The sequence below is a fragment of the Triticum urartu genome, chromosome 2A, assembly GCF_056163025.1.
Source record: "Triticum urartu cultivar PI428250 chromosome 2A, HENAU_Tu73, whole genome shotgun sequence".
NCBI lineage: Eukaryota > Viridiplantae > Streptophyta > Magnoliopsida > Poales > Poaceae > Triticum > Triticum urartu.
Genome location: NC_141874.1, coordinates 745667554 through 745692699, shown reverse-complemented (window position 1 = coordinate 745692699; position 25146 = coordinate 745667554). Strand labels below are relative to the sequence as shown.

The 25146-nt window shown below is 46.7% G+C and overlaps 1 pseudogene; it reads right to left on the bottom strand.

Moving 5' to 3' along the window:
* Window positions 1-246: 246 nt before the first annotated feature.
* Window positions 247-25146, bottom strand: part of LOC147987615 (uncharacterized) — a 51747-nt pseudogene continuing 26847 nt past the window's right edge.

The window sequence follows — 25146 nt, the reverse complement described above, 5'->3', positions numbered from 1 at the left end:
CGGCTCCTTGTTCGGCTTAACGAGGTGAAGATGGCCGCGGGGAGAAGAGGAAGGCGGGTGGCGGCCCTCGTTTATGATAAGGCCGGCGCTGCGGGAGCGCCGACTCTCCGGCGTCTCCAGGGGCTTGGCCTTGACGGTGGCGAGCGACGCCGTGTCAGAGGAGCGGGAGGAGTAGGAGGAGGAAGCGCCCGCCTTGCACCTCGGCAGCCAAGAGCTGCCGCTCTGGCGGGAGAATGTGGGCATCGATTACTTGAACGGCGGCTCGTTGCTGCCATCGAGGTGCTCGAGGACGACGTGGAGCGTGCGCCCGGGGACGCCCCACCACAGGCGGCGGTTGTCGGCGTTGTGGCGCCCCCTTGGCGGCGGTGCATTGCTGGTGGAGGCTGTTGGAAATATGCCCTAGAGGCAATAATAAAATGGTTATTATTATATTTCTTTGTTCATGATAACTGTCTATTGTTCATGCTACAATTGTGTTATCCGGAAATCGTAATACATGTGTGAATACATAGACCACAACACGTCCCTAGTGAGCCTCTAGTTGACTAGCTCGTTGATCAAAAGATAGTCATGGTTTCCTGACTATGGACATTGGATGTCATTGATAACGGGATCACATCATTAGGAGAATGATGTGATGGACAAGACCCAATCCTAAGCATAGCTCAAAGATCGTGTAGTTCGTTTGCTATAGCTTTTCCGAATGTCAAGTATCCTTTCCTTAGACCATGAGATTGTGCAACTCCCGGATACCGTAGGAGTGCTTTGGGTGTGCCAAACGTCACAATGTAACTGGGTGACTATAAAGGTACACTACGGGTATCTCCGAAAGTGTCTGTTGGGTTGGCACGAATCGAGACTGGGATTTGTCACTCCGTATGACGGAGAGGTATCTCTGGGCCCACTCGGTAATGCATCATCATAATGAGCTCAATGTGACCAAGTGGTTGATCACGGGATCATACATTGCGGTACGAGTAAAGTGACTTGCCGGTAACGAGATTGAACGAGGTATTGGGATACCGACGATCGAGTCTCGGGCAAGTAACGTACCGATTGACAAAGGGAATTGTATACGGGATTGATCGAATCCTCGACATCGTGGTTCATCCGATGAGATCATCGAGGAGCATGTGGGAGCCAACATGGGTATCCAGATCCCGCTGTTGGTTATTGACCGGAGAGTCGTCTCGGTCATGTCTGCGTGTCTCCCGAACCCGTAGGGTCTACACACTTAAGGTTCGGTGACGCTAGGGTTGTTGAGATATTAGTATACGGTAACCCGAAAGTTGTTCGAAGTCCCGAACGAGATCCTAGACGTCACGAGGAGTTCCGGAATGGTCCGGAGGTGAAGATTTATATATAGGAAGTCAAGTTTCGGCCATCGGGAAGGTTTTCGGGGTAATCGGTATTGTACCGGGACCACCGGAAGGGTCCCGAGGGTCCACCGGGTGGGGCCACCTATCCCGGAGGGCCCCATGGGCTGAAGTGGAAGGGGAACCAGCCCCAGATGGGCTGGTGCGCCCCCCCATGGGCCTCCCCTGCGCCTAGGGTTGGAAACCCTAGGGGTGGGGCGCCCCACTTGGCTTGGGGGGCACTCTACCCCCCTTGGCCGCCGCCCCCCTAGGGGTCCTATAAACAGTGGGGGGGGGGAGGGCAGCCGCACCCTAACCCCTGGCGCCTCCCTCTCCCTCCCGTGACACCTCTCCTTCTCGCAGTGCTCGGCGAAGCCCTGCCGAGATCGCTGTAGTTTCCACCACCACGTCGTCGTGCTGCTGGATCTCCATCAACCTCTCCTTCCCCCTTGCTGGATCAAATTGGAGGAGACGTCTTCCCAACCGTACGTGTGTTGAACGCGGAGGTGCCGTCCGTTCGGCGCTAGGTCATCGGTGATTTGGATCACGACGAGTACGACTCCATCAACCCCGTTCTCTTGAACGCTTCCACTCGCGATCTACAAGGGTATGTAGATGCACTCTCCTCTCCCTTGTTGCTAGATGACTCCATAGATTGATCTTGGTGATGCGTAGAAAATTTTAAAATTCTGCTACGTTCCCCAACGGTGGCATCATGAGCTAGGTCTATGCGTAGTTTCTATGCACGAGTAGAACATAAAGCAGTTGTGGGCGTGGATATTGTCAATTTGCTTGCCGTTACTAGTCTTATCTTGATTCGGCGGCATCGTGGGATGAAGCGGCCCGGACCGACTTTACACGTACGCTTACGTGAGACTGGTTCCACCGATTGACATGCACTAGTTGCATAAGGTGGCTAGCGGGTGTCTGTCTCTCCCATTTTAGTCGGATCGGATTCGATGAAAAGGGTCCTTATGAAGGGTAAATAGAAATTGGCATATCACGTTGTGGTTTTGCGTAGGTAAGAAATGTTCTTGCTAGAAACGTATAGCAGCCACGTAAAAACTTGCAACAACAATTAGAGGACGTCTAACTTATTTTTGCAGCATGTGCCGTGTGATGTGATATGGCCAAAAGGATGTGATGAATGATATATGTGATGTATGAGATTGATCATGTTCTTGTAATAGGAATCACGACTTGCATGTCAATGAGTATGACAACCGGCAGGAGCCATAGGAGTTGTCTTAATTTATTTATGACCTGCGTGTCAACATAAACGTCATGTAATTACTTTACTTTATTGCTAAAGCGTTTGCCATAGTAGTAGAAGTAATAGATGACGAGACAACTTCAAGAAGACACGATGATGGAGATCATGGTGTCATGCCGGTGACAACGATGATCATGAAGCCCCAAAGATGGAGATCAAAAGGAGCAAATGATATTGGCCATATCATGTCACTATTTGATTGCATGTGATGTTTATCATGTTTTGCATCTTATTTGCTTAGAACGACGGTAGCTTAAATAAGATGATCCCTCGTAATAATTTCAAGAAAGTGTCCCCCCTAACTGTGCACCGTTGCGAAGGTTCGTTGTTTCGAAGCACCACGTGATGATCGGGTGTGATAGATTCTAACGTTCGAATACAACGGGTGCAAGCCAGATTTACACACGCAATACAGTTAGGTTGACTTGACGAGCCTAGCATGTACAGACATGGCCTCGGAACACGGAAGACCGAAAGGTCGAGCATGAGTCGTATAGAAGATACGATCAACATGAAGATGTTCACCGATGTTGACTAGTCCATCTCACGTGATGATCGGACACGACCTAGTTGACTCGGATCATGTTTCACTTAGATGACTAGAGAGATGTCTATCTGAGTGGGAGTTCATTGAATAATTTGATTAGATGAACTTAATTATCATGAACTTAGTCTAAAATCTTTACACTATGTCTTGTAGATCAAATGGCCCACGCTAATGTTGCCCTCAACTTCAACGCGTTCCTAGAGAAAACCAAGCTGAAAGATGATGGCAGCAACTATACGGACTGGGTCCGGAACCTGAGGATCGTCCTCATCGCTGCCAAGAAAGATTATGTCCTAGAAGCACCGCTAGGTGACGCACCCATCCCAGAGAACCAAGACGTTATGAATGTTGGAAATATGCCCTAGAGGCAATAATAAAAGCATCATTATTATATTTCCTTGTTCATGATAATTGTCTTTATTCGTGCTATAATTGTGTTATCCGGAAATCGTAATACATGTGTGAATAACAGACACCAACATGTCCCTAGTAAGCCTCTAGTTGGCTAGCTCGTTGATCAACAGATAGTCATGGTTTCCTGACTATGGACATTGGATGTCATTGATAACGAGATCACATCATTAGGAGAATGATGTGATGGACAAGACCCAATCCTAAACATAGCACAAGATCGTATAGTTCGTTTGCTAGAGTTTTCCAATGTCAAGTATCCTTTCCTTAGACCATGAGATCGTGTAACTCCCGGATACCGTAGGAATGCTTTGGGTGTACCAAACGTCACAACGTAACTGGGTGACTATAAAGGTATACTACGGGTATCTCCGAAAGTGTCTGTTGGGTTGACACGGATCAAGACTGGGATTTGTCACTCCGTATGACGGAGAGGTATCACCGGGCCCACTCGGTAATGCATCATCATAATGAGCTCAAAGTGACCAAGTGTCTGGTCACGGGATCATGCATTACGGTACGAGTAAAGTGACTTGCCGGTAACGAGATTGAACGAGGTATTGGGATACCGACGATCGAATCTCGGGCAAGTAACATATCGATTGACAAAGGGAATTGCATGCGGGGTTGATTGAATCCTCGACATCGTGGTTCATCCGATGAGATCATCGTGGAGCATGTGGGAGCCAACATGGGTATCCAGATCCCGCTGTTGGTTATTGACCGGAGAGTCGTCTCGGTCATGTCTGCTTGTCTCCCGAACCCGTAGGGTCTACACACTTAAGGTTCGATGACGCTAGGGTTGTGAAGATATATATATGCAGTAACCCGAATATTGTTCGGAGTCCCAGATGAGATCCCGGACGTCACGAGGAGTTCCAGAATGGTCCGGAGGTAAAGAATTATATATAGGAATGCTGTTTTGGCCATCGGGACAAGTTTCGGGGTTATCGGTATTGTACCGGGACCACCGGAGGGGTCCCGCGGGCCCACCGGGTGGGGCCACCTGTCCCGGGGGGCCACATGGGCTGTAGGGGGTGCGCCTTGGCCTAGATGGGCCAAGGGCACCAGCCCCAAAGGCCCATGCGCCTAGGGTTCCACTTAAAGGAAGAGTCCAAGTGGTGGAAGGCACCTCTAGGTGCCTTGGGGGGGGGGGGGGGGGGGAGGGAAACCTCCCCTTGGCTGCCGCACCTAGGATATTGGATCTCCTAGGCTGGCGCACCACCCCCCCTTGGCCCTCCTATATATAGTGGGGGAGAGGAGGGACTTCATACCTCAGCCTTGGCGCCTCCCTCTCTCCCCGTTACGTCTCCCTCTTGTAGTATAGGCGAAGCCCTGCTACTGTGACGCCCTGCATCCACCACCACACCGTCGTGCTGCTGGATCTTCATCAACCTCTCCTTCCCCCTTGCTGGATCAAGAAGGAGGAGACGTCTCCCGTCCCGTACGTGTGTTGAACGCGGAGGTGCCGTCCGTTCGGCGCTTGGTCATCGGTGATTTGGATCACGTCGTGTTCGACTACATCATCACCGTTCTTTGAACGCTTCCGCACGCGATCTACAAAGGTATGTAGATGCATCCGATGACTCATTGCTAGATGAACTCCTAGATGGATCTTGGTGAAACGAGTAGGAAATTTTTTGTTTTCTGCAACGTTCCCCAACAGTGGCATCATGAGCTAGGTCTATGCGTAGTTCTTCTTGCGCGAGTAGAACACAATTTGTTGTGGGCGTAGATTTGTCAACTTGCTTGCCGCTACTAGTCTTTTCTTGCTTCAGCGGTATTGTGGGATGAAGCGGCCCGGACCAACCTTACACGTACGCTTACGTGAGACCGGTTCCACCGACTAACATGCACTAGTTGCATAAGGTGGCTGGCGGGTGTCTGTCTCTCCCACTTTAGTTGGAGCGGATTCGATGAACAGGGTCCTTATGAAGGGTAAATAGAAGTTGACAAATCACGTTGTGGCTTTAACGTAGGTAAGAAGACGTTCTTGCTAGAACCCTAATTCAGCCACGTAAAACTTGCAAACAACAATTAGAGGACGTCTAACTTGTTTTTGCAGCAAGTGGTTTGTGATATGATATGGCCAAAGTTGTGATGAATGATGAATGATCTATATGTGATGTATGAGATGTTCATGCTATTGTAATAGGAATCACGACTTGCATGTCGATGAGTATGACAACCGGCAGGAGCCATAGGAGTTGTCTTTATTCTTTTATATGACCTGCGTGTCATTGAGAAACGCCATGTAAATTACTTTACTTTATTGCTAAACGCGTTAGCCATAGTAGTAGAAGTAATAGTTGGCGAGCAACTTCATGGAGACACGATGATGGAGATCATGGTGTCAAGACGGTGACAAGATGATCATGGAGCCCCAAGATGGAGATCAAAGGAGCTATGTGACATTGGCCATATCATGTCACGTTTATTATTTGATTGCATGTGATGTTTATCATGTTTTGCATCTTGTTTACTTAGAACGACGGTAGTAAATAAGATGATCCCTCATAATAATTTCAAGAAGTGTTCCCCCTAACTGTGCACCGTTGCGACAGTTCGCTGTTTCAAAACACCACGTGATGATCGGGTGTTTTATTCAGACGTTCACATACAACGGGTGTAAGACAGATTTACACATGCAAACACTTAGGTTGACTTGACGAGCCTAGCATGTACAGACATGGCCTCGGAACACAGAAGACCGAAAGGTCGAGCATGAGTCGTATAGAAGATACGATCAACATGAAGATGTTCAGCGATGTTGACTAGTCCGTCTCACGTGATGATCGGACACGGTCTAGTTAACTCGGATCATGTAATACTTAGATGACAAGAGGGATGTCTAATCTAAGTGGGAGTTCATTAATAATTTAATTAGATGAGCTTAATTATCATGAACTTAGTCTAAAATCTTTGCAATATGTCTTGTAGATCAAATGGCCAACGTAGTCCTCAACTTCAACGCGTTCCTAGAGAAAACCAAGCTGAAAGATGATGGCAGCAACTATACGGACTGGGTCCGAAACCTGAGGATCATCCTCATAGCTGCCAAGAAAGAATATGTCCTACAAGCACCTCTAGGTGAAGCTCCCGTCCCACAGAACCAAGACGTTATGAACGCTTGGCAGACACGTGTTGACGACTACTCCCTCGTTCAGTGCGGCATGCTTTACAGCTTAGAGCCGGGGCTCCAAAAACGTTTTGAGAGACATGGAGCATATGAGATGTTCGAAGAGCTGAAAATGGTTTTTCAAGCTCATGCCCGGATCGAGAGATATGAAGTCTCCGATAAGTTCTTCAGCTGTAAGATGGAGGAAAATAGTTCTGTCAGTGAGCACATACTCACTATGTCTGGGTTACATAACCGCTTGTCTCAGCTGGGAGTTAATCTCCCGGATGATGCGGTCATTGACAGAATCCTCCAGTCGCTTCCACCAAGCTACAAGAGCTTTGTGATGAACTTCAACATGCAGGGGATGCAAAAGACCATTCCTGAGTTGTTCTCAATGCTGAAATCAGCGGAGGTAGAAGTCAAGAAGGAACATCAAGTGTTGATGGTCAATAAAACCACTAAGTTCAAGAAAGGCAAGGGTAAAAAGAACTTCAAGAAGGACGGCAAGGAGGTTGCCGCGCCCGGCAAGCAAGCTGCCGGGAAGAAGCCAAAGAATGGACCCAAGCTCGAGACTGAGTGCTTTTATTGCAAGGGAAGCGGTCACTGGAAGCGGAACTGCCCTAAGTACTTAGCAGACAAGAAGGCCGGTAAAACAAAAGGTATATGTGATATACATGTAATTGATGTGTACCTTACTAGTGCCCGTAGTAGCTCCTGGGTATTTGATACCGGTGCAGTTGCTCACATTTGTAACTCAAAGCAGGGGCTGCGGAATAAGCGGAAACTGGCAAAGGACGAGGTGACGATGCGCGTCGGGAATGGTTCCAAGGTCAATGTGATCGTCGTCGGCACGCTGCCTCTATATCTACCTTCGGGATTAGTTTTAAACCTTAATAATTGTTATTTAGTGCCAACTTTGAGCATGAACATTGTATCGGGATCTCGTTTAATTCGAGATGGCTACTCATTTAAATCCGAGAATAATGGTTGTTCTATTTATATGAGAGATATGTTTTATGGTCATGCTCCGATGGTGAATGGTTTATTCTTTATGAATCTCGAACGTGATGCTACACATGTTCATAATGTGAGTACCAAAAGATGTAAGGTTGATAATGATAGTCCCACATACTTGTGGCACTGCCGCCTTGGTCACATAGGTGTCAAACGCATGAAGAAGCTCCATGCAGATGGACTTTTAGAGTCTCTTGATTATGAATCATTTGACACGTGCGAACCATGCCTTATGGGTAAAATGACCAAGACTCCGTTCTCAGGAACAATGGAGCGAGCAACCAACTTATTGGAAATCATACATACTGATGTGTGCGGTCCAATGAGTGTTGAGGCTCGCGGTGGCTATCGTTATGTTCTCACCCTCACTGATGACTTGAGTAGATATGGGTATATCTACTTAATGAAACACAAGTCTGAAACCTTTGAAAAGTTCAAGGAATTTCAGAGTGAGGTTGAGAATCAACGTGACAGGAAAATCAAGTTTCTACGATCAGATCGTGGAGGAGAATACTTGAGTCACGAATTTGGCACACACTTAAGAAAATGTGGAATAGTTTCACAACTCACGCCGCCTGGAACACCCCAGCGTAAGGGTGTGTCCGAACGTCGTAATCGCACTCTATTAGATATGGTGCGATCTATGATGTCTCTTACCGATTTACCGCTATCTTTTTGGGGCTATGCTTTAGAGACTGCCGCATTCACTTTAAATAGGGCTCCGTCGAAATCCGTTGAGACGACACCGTATGAATTATGGTTTGGGAAGAAACCTAAGCTGTCGTTTCTAAAAGTTTGGGGATGCGATGCTTATGTCAAGAAACTTCAACCTGAAAAGCTCGAATCCAAGTCGGAAATATGTGTCTTCATAGGATACCCAAAAGAAACTATTGGGTACACCTTCTACCTCAGATCCGAAGGCAAGATCTTTGTTGCCAAGAATGCGTCCTTTTTAGAGAAAGAGTTCCTCTCGAAAGAAGTAAGTGGGAGGAAAGTAGAGCTTGATGAAGTATTACCTCTTGAACCGGAAAATGGCGCAACTCAAGAAAATGTTCCTGAGGTGCCTGCACCGACTAGAGAGGAAGTTAATGATAATGATCAAGATACTTCTGATCAAGCTCCTACTGAAATTCGAAGGTCCACAAGGACACGTTCCGCACCAGAATGCTACGGCAACCCTGTCTTGGAAATCATGTTGTTTGACAACGGTGAACCTTCGAACTATGAGGAAGCGATGGCGGGCCCGGATTCCAACAAATGGCTAGAAGCCATGAAATCCGAGATAGGATCCATGTATGAAAATGAAGTATGGACTTTGACTGACTTGCCCGTTGAATGGCGAGCCATAGAAAATAAATGGATCTTTAAGAGGAAGACTGACGCGGATGGTAATGTGACCATCTATAAAGCTAGGCTTGTCGCTAAGGGTTATCGACAAGTTCAAGGGGTTGACTACGATGAGACTTTCTCACCGGTAGCGAAGCTGAAGTCCGTCCGAATCATGTTAGCAGTTGCCGCATTTTATGATTATGAAATTTGGCAAATGGACGTCAAAACGGCATTCCTTAATGGTTTCCTTAAGGAAGAATTGTATATGATGCAGCCGGAAGGTTTTGTCGATCCTAAGAATGCTGACAAGGTGTGCAAGCTCCAACGCTCGATTTATGGGCTGGTGCAAGCATCTCGGAGTTGGAACATTCGCTTTGATGAGATGATCAAAGCGTTTGGGTTTACGCAGACTTATGGAGAAGCCTGCGTTTACAAGAAAGTGAGTGGGAGCTCTGTAGCATTTCTCATATTATATGTAGATGACATACTTTTGATGGGAAATGATATAGATCTCTTGGACAGCATCAAGGCCTACTTGAATAAGAGTTTTTCAATGAAGGACCTTGGAGAAGCTGCTTATATATTAGGCATCAAGATCTATAGAGATAGATCGAGACGCCTCATAGGTCTTTCACAAAGCACATACCTTGATAAGATATTGAAGAAGTTCAATATGGATCATTCTAAGAAGGGGTTCTTACCTGTGTTACAAGGTGTGAAATTGAGCTCAGCTCAATGTCCGACCACGGTAGAAGATATAGAAGAGATGAGTGTCATCCCCTATGCATCAGCCATAGGTTCTATTATGTATGCCATGCTGTGTACCAGACCTGATGTGAACCTTGCCGTAAGTTTGGTGGGAAGGTACCAAAGTAATCCCGGCAAGGAACACTAGACAGCGGTCAAGAATATCCTAAAGTACCTGAAAAGGACTAAGGAAATGTTTCTCGTTTATGGAGGTGACGAAGAGCTCGTCGTAAAGGGTTACGTCGACGCTAGCTTCGACACAGATCTGGATGACTCTAAGTCACAAACCGGATACGTGTATATTTTGAATGGTGGGGCAGTAAGCTGGTGCAGTTGCAAGCAAAGCGTCGTGGCGGGATCTACATGTGAAGCGGAGTACATGGCAGCCTCGGAGGCAGCACATGAAGCAATATGGGTGAAGGAGTTCATCACCGACCTAGGAGTCATACCCAATGCGTCGGGGCCGATCAAGCTCTTCTGTGACAACACTGGAGCTATTGCTCTTGCCAAGGAGCCCAGGTTTCACAAGAAGACAAGGCACACCAAGCGTCGCTTCAACTCCATTCGTGAAAATGTTCAAGATGGAGACATAGAAATTTGTAAAGTACATACGGACCTGAATGTAGCAGATCCGTTGACTAAACCTCTCCCTAGAGCAAAACATGATCAACACCAGAATTCCATGGGTGTTCGATTCATCACAATGTAACTAGATTATTGACTCTAGTGCAAGTGGGAGACTGTTGGAAATATGCCCTAGAGGCAATAATAAAAGCATTATTATTATATTTCCTTGTTCATGATAATTGTCTTTATTCGTGCTATAATTGTGTTATCCGGAAATCGTAATACATGTGTGAATAACAGACACCAACATGTCCCTAGTAAGCCTCTAGTTGACTAGCTCGTTGATCAATAGATAGTCATGGTTTCCTGACTATGGACATTGGATGTCATTGATAACGAGGTCACATCATTAGGAGAATGATGTGATGGACAAGACCCAATCCTAAACATAGCACAAGATCGTATAGTTCGTTTGCTAGAGTTTTCCAATGTCAAGTATCCTTTCCTTAGACCATGAGATCGTGTAACTCCCGGATACCGTAGGAATGCTTTGGGTGTACCAAACGTCACAACGTAACTGGGTGACTATAAAGGTATACTACGGGTATCTCCGAAAGTGTCTGTTGGGTTGACACGGATCAAGACTGGGATTTGTCACTCCGTATGACGGAGAGGTATCACCGGGCCCACTCGGTAATGCATCATCATAATGAGCTCAAAGTGACCAAGTGTCTGGTCACGGGATCATGCATTACGGTACGAGTAAAGTGACTTGCCGGTAACGAGATTGAACGAGGTATTGGGATACCGACGATCGAATCTCGGGCAAGTAACATATCGATTGACAAAGGGAATTGCATGCGGGGTTGATTGAATCCTCGACATCGTGGTTCATCCGATGAGATCATCGTGGAGCATGTGGGATCCAACATGGGTATCCAGATCCCGCTGTTGGTTATTGACCGGAGAGTCGTCTCGGTCATGTCTGCTTGTCTCCCGAACCCGTAGGGTCTACACACTTAAGGTTCGATGACGCTAGGGTTGTGAAGATATGTATATGCAGTAACCCGAATATTGTTCGGAGTCCCGGATGAGATCCCGGACGTCACGAGGAGTTCCGGAATGGTCCGGAGGTAAAGAATTATATATAGGAATGCTGTTTTGGCCATCGGGACAAGTTTCGGGGTTATCGGTATTGTACCGGGACCACCGGAGGGGTCCCGCGGGCCCACCGGGTGGGGCCACCTGTCCCGGGGGGCCACATGGGCTGTAGGGGGTGCGCCTTGGCCTAGATGGGCCAAGGGCACCAGCCCCAAAGGCCCATGCGCCTAGGGTTCCACTTAAAGGAAGAGTCCAAGTGGTGGAAGGCACCTCTAGGTGCCTTGGGGGGGGGGGGGAGGGAAACCTCCCCTTGGCTGCCGCACCTAGGATATTGGATCTCCTAGGCTGGCGCACCACCCCCCCTTGGCCCTCCTATATATAGTGGGGGAGAGGAGGGACTTCATACCTCAGCCTTGGCGCCTCCCTCTCTCCCCGTTACGTCTCCCTCTTGTAGTATAGGCGAAGCCCTGCTACTGTGACGCCCTGCATCCACCACCACACCGTCGTGCTGCTGGATCTTCATCAACCTCTCCTTCCCCCTTGATGGATCAAGAAGGAGGAGACGTCTCCCGTCCCGTACGTGTGTTGAACGCGGAGGTGCCGTCCGTTCGGCGCTTGGTCATCGGTGATTTGGATCACGTCGTGTTCGACTACATCATCACCGTTCTTTGAACGCTTCCGCACGCGATCTACAAAGGTATGTAGATGCATCCGATGACTCGTTGCTAGATGAACTCCTAGATGGATCTTGGTGAAACGAGTAGGAAATTTTTTGTTTTCTGCAACGTTCCCCAACAGTGGCATCATGAGCTAGGTCTATGCGTAGTTCTTCTTGCGCGAGTAGAACACAATTTGTTGTGGGCGTAGATTTGTCAACTTTCTTGCCGCTACTAGTCTTTTCTTGCTTCAGCGGTATTGTGGGATGAAGCGGCCCGGACCAACCTTACACGTACGCTTACGTGAGACCGGTTCCACCGACTAACATGCACTAGTTGCATAAGGTGGCTAGCGGGTGTCTGTCTCTCCCACTTTAGTTGGAGCGGATTCGATGAACAGGGTCCTTATGAAGGGTAAATAGAAGTTGACAAATCACGTTGTGGCTTTAACGTAGGTAAGAAGACGTTCTTGCTAGAACCCTAATTCAGCCACGTAAAACTTGCAAACAACAATTAGAGGACGTCTAACTTGTTTTTGCAGCAAGTGGTTTGTGATATGATATGGCCAAAGTTGTGATGAATGATGAATGATCTATATGTGATGTATGAGATGTTCATGCTATTGTAATAGGAATCACGACTTGCATGTCGATGAGTATGACAACCGGCAGGAGCCATAGGAGTTGTCTTTATTCTTTTATATGACCTGCGTGTCATTGAGAAACGCCATGTAAATTACTTTACTTTATTGCTAAACGCGTTAGCCATAGTAGTAGAAGTAATAGTTGGCGAGCAACTTCATGGAGACACGATGATGGAGATCATGATGATGGAGATCATGGTGTCAAGACGGTGACAAGATGATCATGGAGCCCCAAGATGGAGATCAAAGGAGCTATGTGACATTGGCCATATCATGTCACGTTTATTATTTGATTGCATGTGATGTTTATCATGTTTTGCATCTTGTTTACTTAGAACGACGGTAGTAAATAAGATGATCCCTCATAATAATTTCAAGAAGTGTTCCCCCTAACTGTGCACCGTTGCGACAGTTCGCTGTTTCAAAACACCACGTGATGATCGGGTGTTTTATTCAGACGTTCACATACAACGGGTGTAAGACAGATTTACACATGCAAACACTTAGGTTGACTTGACGAGCCTAGCATGTACAGACATGGCCTCGGAACACAGAAGACCGAAAGGTCGAGCATGAGTCGTATAGAAGATACGATCAACATGAAGATGTTCACCGATGTTGACTAGTCCGTCTCACGTGATGATCGGACACGGTCTAGTTAACTCGGATCATGTAATACTTAGATGACAAGAGGGATGTCTAATCTAAGTGGGAGTTCATTAATAATTTAATTAGATGAGCTTAATTATCATGAACTTAGTCTAAAATCTTTGCAATATGTCTTGTAGATCAAATGGCCAACGTAGTCCTCAACTTCAACGCGTTCCTAGAGAAAACCAAGCTGAAAGATGATGGCAGCAACTATACGGACTGGGTCCGAAACCTGAGGATCATCCTCATAGCTGCCAAGAAAGAATATGTCCTACAAGCACCTCTAGGTGAAGCTCCCGTCCCACAGAACCAAGACGTTATGAACGCTTGGCAGACACGTGTTGACGACTACTCCCTCGTTCAGTGCGGCATGCTTTACAGCTTAGAGCCGGGGCTCCAAAAACGTTTTGAGAGACATGGAGCATATGAGATGTTCGAAGAGCTGAAAATGGTTTTTCAAGCTCATGCCCGGATCGAGAGATATGAAGTCTCCGATAAGTTCTTCAGCTGTAAGATGGAGGAAAATAGTTCTGTCAGTGAGCACATACTCACTATGTCTGGGTTACATAACCGCTTGTCTCAGCTGGGAGTTAATCTCCCGGATGATGCGGTCATTGACAGAATCCTCCAGTCGCTTCCACCAAGCTACAAGAGCTTTGTGATGAACTTCAACATGCAGGGGATGCAAAAGACCATTCCTGAGTTGTTCTCAATGCTGAAATCAGCGGAGGTAGAAGTCAAGAAGGAACATCAAGTGTTGATGGTCAATAAAACCACTAAGTTCAAGAAAGGCAAGGGTAAAAAGAACTTCAAGAAGGACGGCAAGGAGGTTGCCGCGCCCGGCAAGCAAGCTGCCGGGAAGAAGCCAAAGAATGGACCCAAGCCCGAGACTGAGTGCTTTTATTGCAAGGGAAGCGGTCACTGGAAGCGGAACTGCCCTAAGTACTTAGCAGACAAGAAGGCCGGTAAAACAAAAGGTATATGTGATATACATGTAATTGATGTGTACCTTACTAGTGCCCGTAGTAGCTCCTGGGTATTTGATACCGGTGCAGTTGCTCACATTTGTAACTCAAAGCAGGGGCTGCGGAATAAGCGGAAACTGGCAAAGGACGAGGTGACGATGCGCGTCGGGAATGGTTCCAAGGTCAATGTGATCGTCGTCGGCACGCTGCCTCTATATCTACCTTCGGGATTAGTTTTAAACCTTAATAATTGTTATTTAGTGCCAACTTTGAGCATGAACATTGTATCGGGATCTCGTTTAATTCGAGATGGCTACTCATTTAAATCCGAGAATAATGGTTGTTCTATTTATATGAGAGATATGTTTTATGGTCATGCTCCGATGGTGAATGGTTTATTCTTTATGAATCTCGAACGTGATGCTACACATGTTCATAATGTGAGTACCAAAAGATGTAAGGTTGATAATGATAGTCCCACATACTTGTGGCACTGCCGCCTTGGTCACATAGGTGTCAAACGCATGAAGAAGCTCCATGCAGATGGACTTTTAGAGTCTCTTGATTATGAATCATTTGACACGTGCGAACCATGCCTTATGGGTAAAATGACCAAGACTCCGTTCTCAGGAACAATGGAGCGAGCAACCAACTTATTGGAAATCATACATACTGATGTGTGCGGTCCAATGAGTGTTGAGGCTCGCGGTGGCTATCGTTATGTTCTCACCCTCACTGATGACTTGAGTAGATATGGGTATATCTACTTAATGAAACACAAGTCTGAAACCTTTGAAAAGTTCAAGGAATTTCAGAGTGAGGTTGAGAATCAACGTGACAGGAAAATCAAGTTTCTACGATCAGATCGTGGAGGAGAATACTTGAGTCACGAATTTGGCACACACTTAAGAAAATGTGGAATAGTTTCACAACTCACGCCGCCTGGAACACCCCAGCGTAAGGGTGTGTCCGAACGTCGTAATCGCACTCTATTAGATATGGTGCGATCTATGATGTCTCTTACCGATTTACCGCTATCTTTTTGGGGCTATGCTTTAGAGACTGCCGCATTCACTTTAAATAGGGCTCCGTCGAAATCCGTTGAGACGACACCGTATGAATTATGGTTTGGGAAGAAACCTAAGCTGTCGTTTCTAAAAGTTTGGGGATGCGATGCTTATGTCAAGAAACTTCAACCTGAAAAGCTCGAATCCAAGTCGGAAATATGTGTCTTCATAGGATACCCAAAAGAAACTATTGGGTACACCTTCTACCTCAGATCCGAAGGCAAGATCTTTGTTGCCAAGAATGCGTCCTTTTTAGAGAAAGAGTTCCTCTCGAAAGAAGTAAGTGGGAGGAAAGTAGAGCTTGATGAAGTATTACCTCTTGAACCGGAAAATGGCGCAACTCAAGAAAATGTTCCTGAGGTGCCTGCACCGACTAGAGAGGAAGTTAATGATAATGATCAAGATACTTCTGATCAAGCTCCTACTGAAATTCGAAGGTCCACAAGGACACGTTCCGCACCAGAATGCTACGGCAACCCTGTCTTGGAAATCATGTTGTTTGACAACGGTGAACCTTCGAACTATGAGGAAGCGATGGCGGGCCCGGATTCCAACAAATGGCTAGAAGCCATGAAATCCGAGATAGGATCCATGTATGAAAATGAAGTATGGACTTTGACTGACTTGCCCGTTGAATGGCGAGCCATAGAAAATAAATGGATCTTTAAGAGGAAGACTGACGCGGATGGTAATGTGACCATCTATAAAGCTAGGCTTGTCGCTAAGGGTTATCGACAAGTTCAAGGGGTTGACTACGATGAGACTTTCTCACCGGTAGCGAAGCTGAAGTCCGTCCGAATCATGTTAGCAGTTGCCGCATTTTATGATTATGAAATTTGGCAAATGGACGTCAAAACGGCATTCCTTAATGGTTTCCTTAAGGAAGAATTGTATATGATGCAGCCGGAAGGTTTTGTCGATCCTAAGAATGCTGACAAGGTGTGCAAGCTCCAACGCTCGATTTATGGGCTGGTGCAAGCATCTCGGAGTTGGAACATTCGCTTTGATGAGATGATCAAAGCGTTTGGGTTTACGCAGACTTATGGAGAAGCCTGCGTTTACAAGAAAGTGAGTGGGAGCTCTGTAGCATTTCTCATATTATATGTAGATGACATACTTTTGATGGGAAATGATATAGATCTCTTGGACAGCATCAAGGCCTACTTGAATAAGAGTTTTTCAATGAAGGACCTTGGAGAAGCTGCTTATATATTAGGCATCAAGATCTATAGAGATAGATCGAGACGCCTCATAGGTCTTTCACAAAGCACATACCTTGATAAGATATTGAAGAAGTTCAATATGGATCATTCTAAGAAGGGGTTCTTACCTGTGTTACAAGGTGTGAAATTGAGCTCAGCTCAATGTCCGACCACGGTAGAAGATATAGAAGAGATGAGTGTCATCCCCTATGCATCAGCCATAGGTTCTATTATGTATGCCATGCTGTGTACCAGACCTGATGTGAACCTTGCCGTAAGTTTGGTAGGAAGGTACCAAAGTAATCCCGGCAAGGAACACTAGACAGCGGTCAAGAATATCCTAAAGTACCTGAAAAGGACTAAGGAAATGTTTCTCGTTTATGGAGGTGACGAAGAGCTCGTCGTAAAGGGTTACGTCGACGCTAGCTTCGACACAGATCTGGATGACTCTAAGTCACAAACCGGATACGTGTATATTTTGAATGGTGGGGCAGTAAGCTGGTGCAGTTGCAAGCAAAGCGTCGTGGCGGGATCTACATGTGAAGCGGAGTACATGGCAGCCTCGGAGGCAGCACATGAAGCAATATGGGTGAAGGAGTTCATCACCGACCTAGGAGTCATACCCAATGCGTCGGGGCCGATCAAGCTCTTCTGTGACAACACTGGAGCTATTGCTCTTGCCAAGGAGCCCAGGTTTCACAAGAAGACAAGGCACACCAAGCGTCGCTTCAACTCCATTCGTGAAAATGTTCAAGATGGAGACATAGAAATTTGTAAAGTACATACGGACCTGAATGTAGCAGATCCGTTGACTAAACCTCTCCCTAGAGCAAAACATGATCAACACCAGAATTCCATGGGTGTTCGATTCATCACAATGTAACTAGATTATTGACTCTAGTGCAAGTGGGAGACTGTTGGAAATATGCCCTAGAGGCAATAATAAAAGCATTATTATTATATTTCCTTGTTCATGATAATTGTCTTTATTCGTGCTATAATTGTGTTATCCGGAAATCGTAATACATGTGTGAATAACAGACACCAACATGTCCCTAGTAAGCCTCTAGTTGACTAGCTCGTTGATCAATAGATAGTCATGGTTTCCTGACTATGGACATTGGATGTCATTGATAACGAGGTCACATCATTAGGAGAATGATGTGATGGACAAGACCCAATCCTAAACATAGCACAAGATCGTATAGTTCGTTTGCTAGAGTTTTCCAATGTCAAGTATCCTTTCCTTAGACCATGAGATCGTGTAACTCCCGGATACCGTAGGAATGCTTTGGGTGTACCAAACGTCACAACGTAACTGGGTGACTATAAAGGTATACTACGGGTATCTCCGAAAGTGTCTGTTGGGTTGACACGGATCAAGACTGGGATTTGTCACTCCGTATGACGGAGAGGTATCACCGGGCCCACTCGGTAATGCATCATCATAATGAGCTCAAAGTGACCAAGTGTCTGGTCACGGGATCATGCATTACGGTACGAGTAAAGTGACTTGCCGGTAACGAGATTGAACGAGGTATTGGGATACCGACGATCGAATCTCGGGCAAGTAACATATCGATTGACAAAGGGAATTGCATGCGGGGTTGATTGAATCCTCGACATCGTGGTTCATCCGATGAGATCATCGTGGAGCATGTGGGATCCAACATGGGTATCCAGATCCCGCTGTTGGTTATTGACCGGAGAGTCGTCTCGGTCATGTCTGCTTGTCTCCCGAACCCGTAGGGTCTACACACTTAAGGTTCGATGACGCTAGGGTTGTGAAGATATGTATATGCAGTAACCCGAATATTGTTCGGAGTCCCGGATGAGATCCCGGACGTCACGAGGAGTTCCGGAATGGTCCGGAGGTAAAGAATTATATATAGGAATGCTGTTTTGGCCATCGGGACAAGTTTCGGGGTTATCGGTATTGTACCGGGACCACCGGAGGGGTCCCGCGGGCCCACCGGGTGGGGCCACCTGTCCCGGGGGGCCACATGGGCTGTAGGGGGTGCGCCTTGGCCTAGATGGGCCAAGGGCACCAGCCCCAAAGGCCCATGCGCCTAGGGTTCCACTTAAAGGAAGAGTCCAAGTGGTGGAAGGCACCTCTAGGTGCCTTGGGGGGGAGGGAAACCTCCCCTTGGCTGCCGCACCTAGGAGATTGGATTTCCTAGGCTGGCGCACCACCCCCCGTTGGCCCTCCTATATATAATGGGGGAGAGGAGGGACTTCATACCTCAGCCTTGGCGCCTCCCTCTCTCCCCGTTACGTCTCCCTCTTGTAGTATAGGCGAAGCCCTGCTACTGTGACGCCCTGCATCCACCACCACGCCGTCGTGCTGCTGGATCTTCATCAACCTCTCCTTCCGCCTTGCTGGATCAAGAAGGAGGAGACGTCTCCCATCCCGTACGTGTGTTGAACGCGGAGGTGCCGTCCGTTCGGCGCTTGGTCATCGGTGATTTGGATCACGTCGTGTTCGACTACATCATCACCGTTCTTTGAACGCTTCCGCACGCGATCTACAAAGGTATGTAGATGCATCCGATGACTCGTTGCTAGATGAACTCCTAGATGGATCTTGGTGAAATGAGTAGGAAAATTTTTGTTTTCTGCAACGTTCCCCAAAAATGAACGCTTGGCAGTCACGTGTTGATGATTACTCCCTCGTTCAGTGCGGCATGCTTTACAGCTTAGAACCGGGGCTCCAAAAGCGTTTTGAGAGACACGGAGCATATGAGATGTTCGAAGAGCTGAAAATGGTTTTCCAAGCTCATGCCCGGGTCGAGAGATATGAAGTATCCGACAAGTTCTTCAGTTGTAAGATGGAGGAAAATAGTTCTGTCAGTGAGCACATACTCAAAATGTCTGTGTTGCATAACCGCTTGACTCAGCTGGGAGTTAATCTTTCGGATGACGCGGTCATTGACAGAATCCTTCAGTCGCTTCTACCGAGCTACAAGAGCTTTGTGATGAACTTCAATATGCAGGGGATGGAAAAGACCATTCTTGAGGTATATTCAATGCTGAAATTAGCGGAGGTGGAAATCAAAAAGGAACATCAAGTGTTGATGGTGAATAAAACCACTAAGTTCAAGAAAGGCAAGGGTAAAAAAAACTTTAAGAAGGACGGCAAGGGAGTTGCCACGCCCGGTAAGCAAGCTGCCAGGAAGAAGTCAAAGAATGGACCCAAGCCTGAGACTGAGTGTTTTTATTGCAAGGGAAGTGGTCACTGGAAGCGGAACTACCCCAAATACTTAGCGGACAAGAAGGCCGGCAACACTAAAGGTATATGTGATATACATGTAATTGATGTGTACCTTACTAGTGCCCGTAGTAGCTCCTGGGTATTTGATACCGATGCGGTTTCTCACATTTGTAACTCAAAGCAGGAGCTGCGGAATAAGCGGAGACTGGCGAAGGACGAGGTGACGATGCGCGTCGGGAATGGTTCCAAGGTCAATGTGATCGTCGTCGGCACGCTGCCTCTATATCTACCTTCGGGATTAGTTTTAAACCTTAATAATTGTTATTTAGTGCCAGCTTTGAGCATGAACATTGTATCAGGATCTCGTTTAATTCGAGATGGCTACTCATTTAAATCCGAGAATAATGGTTGTTCTATTTATATGAGAGATATGTTTTATGGTCATGCTCCGCTTGTGAATGGTTTATTCTTAATGAATCTCGAGCGTGATGTTACACATATTCATAGTGTGAATACCAAAAGATGTAAGGTTGATAATGATAGTCCCACATACTTGTGGCACTGCCGCCTTGGTCACATAGGTGTCAAACGCATGAAGAAGCTCCATGCAGATGGACTTTTGGAGTCTCATGATTACGAATCATTTGACATGTGCAAACCATGCCTCATGGGTAAAATGACCAAGACTCCGTTCTCAGGAACAATGGAGCGAGCAACCAACTTATTGGAAATCATACATACTGATGTGTGCGGTCCAATGAGTGTTGAGGCTCGCGGTGGCTATCGTTATGTTCTCACCCTCACTGATGACTTGAGTAGATATGGGTATGTCTACTTAATGAAACATAAGTCTGAGACCTTTGAAAAGTTCAAGGAATTTCAGAGTGAGGTTGAGAATCAACGTGACAGGAAAGCGGTACTGAAGGAAAGATGGGTGCCCATGGCAGTTTGGAAACTCTCCGAGAAATGAGAAGTGAAAAGACTACCACGGTCTGAATTGATCTCTAGTGGAACACCACGAAGTGACACTATTCGAGAAATATATAAGTCAGCGAGCTGACTAGCAGTGATACTCTCTCGAATGGGTAGGAAGTGAGCCACTTTGGAAAGACGATAAATGACTACGAAGATAGCATTATTCCCTTTCTTGGTCCTGGGAAAGCCGGTGATGAAGTGCATACCAATTTTATCCCATTTCCACTCAGGAATAGCTAAAGGTTGAAGGGTGCCAGCAGGTCTTTGATGTTCTGCCTTAACGCGACGACAAACATCGCAGTTAGCAATAAACTGAGCAATTTCTCTCTTCATCCTAGTCCACCAGAACCTCTGGCGTAGGTCCTGATACATCTTAGTACTACCGGGATGAATCGTGAGAGGAGATTCATGCGCCTCCTTAAGGATTAATTGTCGAAGATGTTGATTCTTGGGAACCACCAAGCGACTCTCAAAGAAAACAACACCACGATCATCTATAGAGAAACTACCACCAACTCCCTTGTTAATGTTTCTCTTGATCCGGGAAATTCTCGTATCCTGCTTCTGAGCAGAGATGATTTGATCCACAAGAGTAGGTTTCGCCACCAAGGTAGAAAGGAATCCGTGAGGAGCAAGGTGGAGGTTAAGCTTACATAATTCCTCATGGAGAAATGGTTGGCCCTGTTGCAACATGAGATTGTTGCAATAGGACTTACGACTTAGCGCATCAGCCATGACATTGCCCTTGCATGGGGTGTAGGTAATCCCTAAGTCGTAATCTGAGATCAACTCCAGCCAACGTCTTTGCCTAAGGTTCAAATCTGGTTGGGTGAAGATATACTTGAGACTCTGGTGATCGGTGTAAATCTCGCAACGTTTACCGAGAAGGTAATGTCGCCAGGTCTTAAGTGCATAGACTACGGCTGCAAGCTCTAGATCATGTGTAGGATAATTCTCCTCATGTGGATGCAACTGTCGAGATGCATAGGCAATCACATGGCGATCTTGCATAAGAATGCAACCTAGTCCCTGTCGTGAGGCATCACAGTAGATAACAAAGTCCTTAGTGAAATCCGGTGGCACAAGTATGGGAGCAGAAGTCAGGCATCTTTTCAGTTCTTGAAAACTGTGCTCACACTGTGGGGACCACTCAAACTTTTTATCTTTCTTGAGAAGTTCCGTGAAAGGTTTGGCCACTTTGGAGAAGTTCTCAACGAAGTGGCGACAATAACTGGCTAGACCAAGGAAACTCCTAACTTGCTTAACTGTTTCAGGCGGAGTCCAATCAAGAACGGCCTGAACTCTCTCGGGATTGACAGCAATGCCCTTACCAGAGATTATGTGGCCAGGATAGGTCACTTCTGGTAACCAAAATTCGCACTTGGAGAACTTGGCATAAAGACGGTGCTCTCTGAGTTTCTCTAACACAAGTCTAAGATGTTCGGCGTGCTCTTCCTCGTTCTTCGAGTAAATAAGAATATCATCGAGGTAAACCACGACGAACTTATCTAAGTACTCCATGAAGATCGAGTTCATCAAGCGGGAGAATGTAGCTGGAGCATTGGCTAGACCAAAGGACATGACGGTGTACTCGTACTGACCATAACGAGTGACAAAAGCCGTCTTAGGAATGTCCCCATTTATGATCTTGATTTGGTGATAGCCTAACCTCAAATCCATCTTGGAAAATACTGAGGATCCAACGAGCTGATCATACAGATCGTTGATCCTGGGGAGCGGATACTTGTTCTTTATCGTGACCAAATTAACGGGATGATAATCTACAACCATTCGGTGCGTACCATCCTTCTTCTTGACGAAGAGGACGGGGCGAGCCCAGTGATAAGAACTAGAATGGATGAAACCCTTTTGCAAGGATTCATCGAGTTGTTTCTTAAGCTCAGCTAGCTCTAAGGGTGCCATCTTGTAGGGTCTCCTAGAAATTGGGGCGGTTCCTGGGATAAGATCTATGACAAACTCTACATCTTTGTCAGGTGGGATACCTGGCAGTTCCTCAGGAAAGACATCCGGGAAGTCACGGACTACCAGGATATCTTCAAGGTCAGGAAGAGGGTTGGCATTAAGAGAATAGAGTTGGCACTTTGCAACTCTAGTGGATACAGTGACTATCTTGCCAGATGGATGTGTAAGCTGAACAGACCTTGTGTAACAATCAATCTTGGCATAATGAGCTTTCATCCAGTCCATACCCAAGATGATGTTAATATCTGTAGACTTGAGGGCTATAAGTGATGCAAGGAATACAAGTCTGTCAACAAGGATTTCATTACCATGGCTTACACTAGAAGTTTTCCATTTGGATCCAGGAGTTTGAATGACTAGTGGAGAGGGCATATCACAAAATGAGATGTTGTGAAAGTTAGCATAGCTTTCGGAAATGAAGGAGTGAGATGCTCCGGTATCAAATAAAACCGATGCTGGATGGCAATTGACAAGGAGTGTACTAAGAACAACATCTGGATCATCATGAGCGTCTCTAGCTGAGACGTTATGCACATGTCCATGTTCAGTGGAAGCTGACTTGACATTGATCATCTTGCGTGATGGCTTACCACGGCCAACAGACTTCTCAGGCTGGGGTGGAGCATAATTGGTTTGAGAGCAGTCACGTGCATAGTGTCTTGGCTCTCCGCATGTGAAGCAAGTCCCTGAGGTAGGACGTGGACCCGCATCGACAAGGGGTCTACCAAAAGGTCTGGGTGGAACATACTGCTGAACTGGGTGAGGCGCCACATAAGATGGCCTCGGTGAATAACCGGGTGGAAGAGCGGAATTCGGAACCCAAATCCGGCGCTTCTGCGAAGTAGAACCGGAAGAAGAACCCAAATCACGGATGTGCTTACGAGACTCCTCGTAAGTAAGTTGAGCTATTTCTGCATCAATGGCCTTGTTCACAAGAGCTTGGAATGTATTGCAATGATGCAAGTGGAGATCACGACGCAACTTGGGGTTGAGACCCTTCCGGAACCTAGCCTGCTTCTTGGCGTCTGTGGACACCTCTTCTGTAGCATAGCGGGCAAGGTTCTCAAACTCTCTACTGTAAGCATCAACAGCCATCTTACTTTGAGTGAAACTACAGAACTCGTCTCTCTTGCGGTCAATGAGAGCCTGAGGGATGTGATGCTCGCGAAAAGCCTCAATGAAATCTCTCCAGGTGGGTATCTGGCCAGCTGGAAGCATAGCCTCATAGTTCTGCCACCAAATACTAGCAGGACCTTCCAAGTGATAAGCAGCATAGGTGACCTTGTCACCTTCAGCTACGTTCGCAGAACAGAGCTTGTGTGTGATACTAGGGAGCCAGTCATCTGCATCAAGTGGTTCAATGGAATGATGGAAGGTAGGTGGTTTCAGGCCAATGAAGTCATGAATGGACACAAACTCTTTGTGCTGCTGGAAGGTGTTCTCCTCAATACGTGCTAGCAAGCGGTTAGACTCAAGCTTGTTCCTCTCCATCTCTAACATGAACTCTGCCAACGAAGACTGATCGGGAGGATCCTCGTCCCTACCATCTCCGTGGTTCCGGCTATGAGCAATAGAACTTCGGTTAACCGGCAACATCCTGAAGAACGAAACCAAGGAAAACAAGGATGGATTCAGCATCAACTATAGGATGCAGAAGGTAGCACAAGAATTTAGTATCTCTCAAACTCCTAGAACAATTCCGGCAGCATAACGGCAGTAGAATGCTCAAAATGAGACATTCTGCAAAGACGGGTAGCACCAAACTCAACATCATCACTCAAGGTTCAAAAATATTACTAAACAGGCTACACCGGAGATACTCGAACTGGGATATGACTCAGATCAACCAATCCTAAGAGACTACGGAGTAGTAACACGTGATCCTGATAGACAGAAGAGGAAGCCTAGTTCCTTAACCCCGTAGGAAAGATAGGATGACTCAGATCAGAAGGCATGAGGTATAAGGAGTAAAAAGAGCCTTACGTTCCCTTCCACAATCAATTCCCTTACATAACTAAAGAATTTCTAGACTCAACTTCGACCAGGTTGGCTTGGAAATCCTACAGGCAGTCAGGCTCTGATACCAAAGCTGTCGGGACCCCGATTCCAAGTCACATCGATCTAGCCGGTAACACCTCGTATCACTTTGCGGCCTCACGCACGGTATTCCCACGGGTGTCGCCTTACCCTGGCACGGGACCGTTTGCGCCTTTTGGCTCACGTATATGATTGTGTCGCTAGCATCCATATGACAGAGAACCCGGACCGACATGGCTAGTCGTGAACCCAGAGCGGCACTAACCTATGGGGACAGGCATACATGACTCA